This window comes from Gopherus evgoodei, chromosome 1, assembly GCF_007399415.2.
Source record: "Gopherus evgoodei ecotype Sinaloan lineage chromosome 1, rGopEvg1_v1.p, whole genome shotgun sequence".
Classification (NCBI taxonomy): domain Eukaryota; kingdom Metazoa; phylum Chordata; order Testudines; family Testudinidae; genus Gopherus; species Gopherus evgoodei.
The window spans coordinates 41,941,538-41,947,644 of record NC_044322.1 but is presented as its reverse complement, the minus strand read 5'-3'; positions in this window follow the sequence as shown (position 1 = coordinate 41,947,644).

Genomic DNA, 6,107 nt, shown 5'->3' with positions numbered 1-6,107 from the left:
CACAGACTTGTGCAAAACCACAAGATAGCCCCTTTTAAACGGCTGCTTTACAATTTTCTTTCTCTCGCTCTTAAAAAAAAAAAAACCCAAAAAAACCCCTTGGTGTTAAACATGTTGGGTGTTATACAGCAACATGTAGATGCACAACAGTGACCAGAGAAGATTTATCACGAGTGTCACAACACTGCTATCTGATACGGAGAAAGGTACTAGTCACACGTACTGTGTGCAGCTAAAATGTTCTTTGAATAATTCCTAATGCCTCTCAGGGCTTCTGGGATGAGGAGGGAGTAATATATGATTTTGTTTCTAGTGCGTTTCACCCCAGAAGAGAATAGAATGGCAAAGAAATTTATCCTTAATAAGGGATAACAAAATAGAATGCTGGGGCTGAGAGGTAAACTGGTGTAACAGTTAGGACACCAGCCTAGCACCTAGGAGATCATGGTTCAATTTCCTGCTCTTCCACAGCTGTCCTGTGTGACCTGTGCTAGTGGCTTGTAGCCTCTCTGTGCCTCAGTTCCCCATGTGTTAAATAGGGATGTCACTTCCCTACCTCACAAGGGTGTTAGGAGGATGAATACATTAAGGATTGTGAGGCTCTTGGCTGCTGCTGTGAAGGGGTATATAGGTACCTAAAATGGCTAAATTGTATACAGGATGGGCTTTATATCTTGAAATAAGGATCAGTGACACTGCCCAGAGGATTATAGGACATCAATAAAGAGTATGGAACCATCTTTCTAGTGAAAGTCCCTGATAGAAAGATGAGAGAGAGAGAGAGAGACTGCTGAAAACTTCAGAAAAATCATTAAACTAAGAAGCATTTAAACAGCAGTGATCCTGCCACAGCCAAAGAATGATAACAAAGGTTTAAAAATTAATTGGATCTGTTATCATAAAAAGCATCATATGCTCCCCCCAGGTTTAAAAAACCGTTATGAAACAGAGAACAAAATAGGAAATATAACAAACCAAAGTGCAAGATACACTCAACACTACTCCCAGCCTTCATGACTGAGGCACCTAGTTGCTGCTGTGATCCAATTGATTTGTTTTCATTTTTCTGCTGCGGGGCAGTACCAAGTGACCTTGGTCAAATTAGCCAGACTCTTGCCTACTTTTGTAAACAGTTGTAAAATCATCATCAACAAGAGAAGGTCCCCTTATCCCTCAAATATGTATATCTCCCTTTTTGACATAACCATGAAGAGAAAAGTCATGACACCTATACAAAAGGAAAGGCAATTCAGAATCTACAGCAAGCCTAAAATGATGGGCTAAATGCATAGCTTGTGAATGTTAAAATACTGTCAAGTATTATGAAGTGTCCGTGAGGAGTCGCAGTTAATTACAATTACACTTTTGCTTGAAGAGGAAAAGCCAGGCCAACCCCCAGACATTGTTTTAATGTTGGACACCAGGTGGCGCCCTAAGATCACTTTTTTAGTTTTTCTGTCCCGGGTTAGCCCTGCACTATTGTATAGTCCTAGTCATGTATATATGATTTTTAAAGCTTTTGCGTATCTAAAGTTTTGTACAAACATAACAGTTAATCCTCAAAATCCTGGCACCCTGCTCCACCTATCCCTACCCAAGTAAGGTCCATTGGCCTCAATAATCAATATTAACATTTTAAAATCCTGTCACTGCAATAAAAGAAAAAAAGAACCATTTTAAATAGCTCTGCCTTGGAGCTTTTTGTCCAAATTCAGCATGGCTACTTAATGTGATAGTCGAGATGGCCCATTTGCTTCACCCTCTTTGCTATGTTTAATTGTTATGGGACAGTCACAATAATACCTAGGTGAGAACTTGAGCAAGTCACTTACACAATCTGTTTGCCCAGTTTCTCCACAGGCTAAACAAGGGCTAAGAATTCTTTCTTACTTGTTTTGCCAGGGCTTTCCTCTCCCTTTACAGGATATAAGTAACTCTTGTTGGAGTCAGATGCACACGAAGTGCAGGATCGAGCTCATTACCTTACAAAAGGCATTTTCAAATTGTCATACTTTGGGATCTAAAACCATATGTTACTGAGGGCTAAGGCCCTGCTTTGTCTGTTTGTAGAGTTCAGACAACTTAGCCTGGGGAGGGCAGCATGGGCCAGAGACAGAACCCACCCCTTGGATGAATCACATCTAAGGTTAGTTGTGCCCCTAACTCTTCCTGGGGGCTTGGATAAGAGTCTCTGCCTCAGTTCAACAGATGTGTAAAATGGGGAAATAACTGCTTTACGCACCTCCCAGGTGTGCTGGTGCCCAGGTGGGCACATTATCTCAGTTGATAGAACTGCCTGGAAATCCAGTGTTTAGAGAAGGAATCAGAGGTCTGATCCTGCTCCCATTGGTGTCAATGGGAAAGTATCCTTTGGTTCCAGTGGGAACAGGTTTGGGCCCCAAAAGAAGGTTTTGAGTTTGTTTGTTTTCATCTTCATGTAGTCCACAAGGAAGGAAGGAAGGAAGGAAAGAAAGAAAGAAAGAAAGAAAGAAAGAAAGAAAGAAAGAAAGAAAGAAAGAAAGAAAGAAAGAAAGAAAGAAAGAAAGAAAGAAAGACTTGGGAGCAGAGACGAAGCATGGAAAATTTCATCCTGTAAGAAGATTTTGGATAATTATGAGCCAGTTAAATCAGGAGGTTGTACTTTAAACATGTTACTACTTTGGCTATAGCATCCACTACTAGCTACTACTATAATTCTTAGTGAGCTTGAGCCTGCTCCCATTAAAATCAAATAGGAATTCAGATACTGTCTTCATAGGAATAATTCTGGTACTAGTAGTGGTTCTAGTTATTATCCATACAGCACCTGGGCAGTGCAATGGTGTTTAAATGACAAATAAAATCACTATCTTAAACAAGCCCCGGTCCTACTAACCTTTACTCAAGCCCGCAATCCATACTCAAGGGAGTAGTTTTATTCCTTCCCTTAGAATGAGGAGTTGTAGAACTGGGTCTTTAGAAGGGGCGCTGGAACAAATTGTATAGTGGAGGTGCAGAGAGCCATTGAACCAAACTGTTAACCCTGTATATAATAGAAACCACTTCGAGCGAACGCCTAGTTCCAGCACCTATGGTCTTTAGTTGGACATAGAGGGAGATGCTGCCACACAAGATGCAGTTGCAGAGAAGGCGCTGCAAAGTCTCTTGCTGTGGAAGATAGTGTAGAAAATAAAGACACTTGTAATTAACTAAGGCATAACGATTCAATTCCCCAGAGGGAAGGCTGCCCTGGGAAAGTGCAGCGGATAATGCTCTAGATGTTTTACAGCTGGAATTTCACGTTTTCCTGAGGAATGGAGTCAATATAAAGCCACTAGCAAAATTATCCTGCGCGCCAGGCACCAGCGAGCCTATGTCGCAGGGGAGTCGAGCTTCATTAAGAGCTGTATTGTCAGCTCTGTCTCTAGTGATGCCCTGCGAGTTATGTAGTCGCTCCGTGACTCAGTTTCCCCATGGGTGAAATGGAGATGAAAACGTTCTCGACACCTTTGTAAAGCCGTGTACTAAGGATGAACAGCACCATGGCAATACAGAATACTGCATTGTTCCCAGAGGCCGGGGGTTCGGGTCCCTTGATCGTGGCTGCTGTGCTAGCACGCAGGGAGACATACATTCCCTTTGACACCAGTCCGACACGCTGGCTGTCAGTGGAGATATGCCGGTGTACGGCGGAGGTCAGACAGTGGAGGATCAGTATTGTGCTGTTTTCCCGGGGAGCTGGGCGCCCGGGAAGGCGCTGTGACGGGAAAAGTCTGGGGGTATTTACCTTTGAAACGGCCAGAATTCAAACTCGGACTCGCTAGCGCAAGGAATCAGGGTGGAGTAGTGTTCTTTCCACGCCCCGACGCCTGTGCCAGGCTGGATCGGGCCCCAGGCAGCGGGCGGGGAAGGGGGATGGAGTGTCCCTTTGCATGGAGGTTCAGACGGTCTGGGCAGCGGGGCACTGGCCTGTAGGCACCGGTCTGCAGACGAAAGGCGAGTGGGCGACCCTGGGAGCTAGTCACTGCTGTACTGAATTGTTCTGCAATCGCTAGCAAGAGGCTTGAGGGCCCAGCTTGTCCTGCATTTCACAAGCCCCTCTTTTGGGATGTGAAACTGACTTGCTGTCCTTTCACTCCCTCTTCCAAACTGCCACAGGGAAGCGCAGTTCATTTCATTCTCGCCAGGTCCCTGCAGTTTCACCAGACCACACTAGTCTTAGCCCAGACCAAGAGCCAGATTCGGTCCGGTTGGAGCTGGCCTCTGCACCAGCGGAGTCAATGGGGTTTCAATGGGAGCGGGCCTTCGAATCCTGGTGTAAATCAGAAAGGATTCCACTGAAGTCGATCTAATTAGGGGGCAAAGTGACGCCTTATTAAGCCGAAGGTGGAGCAGCGGCGAGAGATGTCTGATAAACAGCGATGACAGTCTGGCTTTAGAGCTAGATTCACGGGCAGTGCCTTCCTATTGGGGAGCAAACCCGGTGACTGATGTTTTCGCCTCCTCCAGGTTCCTATTCACTCACAGCAAGGCTAGGAGAAGACATTTTTCATCTTCCCCGAGCGGGCAGCCCACTTGGCCACACCTGGCTAAAGAGAAGTTATTTAATGCGTAACCTGGCAAATTCGCTCCAGAAGGGGCATCTCAGATAGCCCCACATTTTACTGGGGGGCCGGAACGAGCCCAATATTGGCATGTGGGCTGACTGGAGAAAAGGGGGGGAGGTGAACTTCTCTGTAAGGACAATGAAAAGCCGATGGCATAGTTTATGCTGTCACTGTGCGTGAGTTTAGCGAAGCGAAAGGCAGCCCCATTGTTATGGGGTATTTCGTGTGCACGCGTTTGACCCCGAGTCCACTGCGAGCAAACGCTCGCCTTCTGCTCCGCTCCTAGCGGCGTGTATTTAAACAGCCCTAAACCCAAGGATAAAAGTGTTGGCTTATTCTGCAGCGTAATCTACATCAAAGCCCCGGGGGCAGCCAGCTTGAAAAGCTCCAAGATGTTATTTCAGCCCCTTATCATGTCTGTGCTTTAGGGGGAGCCATAAATTCCACAGGTCGGACTAGCCCATGGTTCCTCCTTTTCTTCCCTGGCTGGGCCACCGAGGGCTTTAAAACAGTTATTTTTACCTCGCAAACAAAGCCGGGAGGAGAGGGGGGCAGAGTGGAGCATCTCCGAGAGAGTTCCGGGGGTGGGCCCCCTGTCCCTACCAGTCCCCGCCAGTCCCCTTTGTGGCTGTGAATACATGATTCCACCACAGCCCAGGAACCCAGCTATCGGATCGCGTGGTGACGGCCAGGAGCCTAGGTCTCTAGCTACCCCGCGAGCAGCCTGCCGGGTTTCACACACAGGGATCGCAGCCATCGGCAGGTAAGGAGAGGGTCTTGAGCCGACCCCCTGACTTGGAGGCGCTGTGGAGTCGGAGTCCCAGCCAGAGCAGAGCCCCAAGCCCAAGGCCGACCCACCTGCATGTCTAGCAAGCAGATCAGTTAGGCTTCCCCTCCCTCCCCGCCGCCAGAATGAGGGGCGAGAGCCAGATCCTCCCTTGGGCTGAGTGGGCTCGGCGCTGCAAACCAGCCTCCCCTTGGCTGAGATCACGCCCCAGCTCGTCGGTGGAAATTTCAGAGCCGGCCCCTGGGATCTATTCCCAATAGCTCTGGGGAGGTGACAAGCCCTGGGCCCGCGCACTGCAGGGGACAGAGGCAAGGAGAGTCCCCCGCCCCATCGGCTTAATTTCATCGCTGACTGAGCCCCCGGCCTCCCCACAGCCGCATTTCAGACTGGCGAAAGGTGGTGCGGGGCAGAGCTGTTCGGTAATTTCAGGCTCCGTCCAGCTAGCTTCCCAGTGTGAACACAGAGCTCACACTCGGAGCCAACGGCTGCTTCTGTAGTCGGTGCTCCTTAGCCCCAGGCACAGAGCAGGATTTGCTAACAACGTTTTGTTTTACTTCTACATGCAGGAGAGAAGAGAGTGGCTTGTTGGTCCCGTCAGTTCAAGCGGGTGTCAGGCTGCGGGTTAACTGAAAAAAGACAAGTGAAAAGAGACAGTGCTTTATTCCGTTTTGCTTTTCCCAAATCCTGTATTTTTGGCTTGAACCCTTTGGCTGTGCAGTGCAAAGACCAGTTGT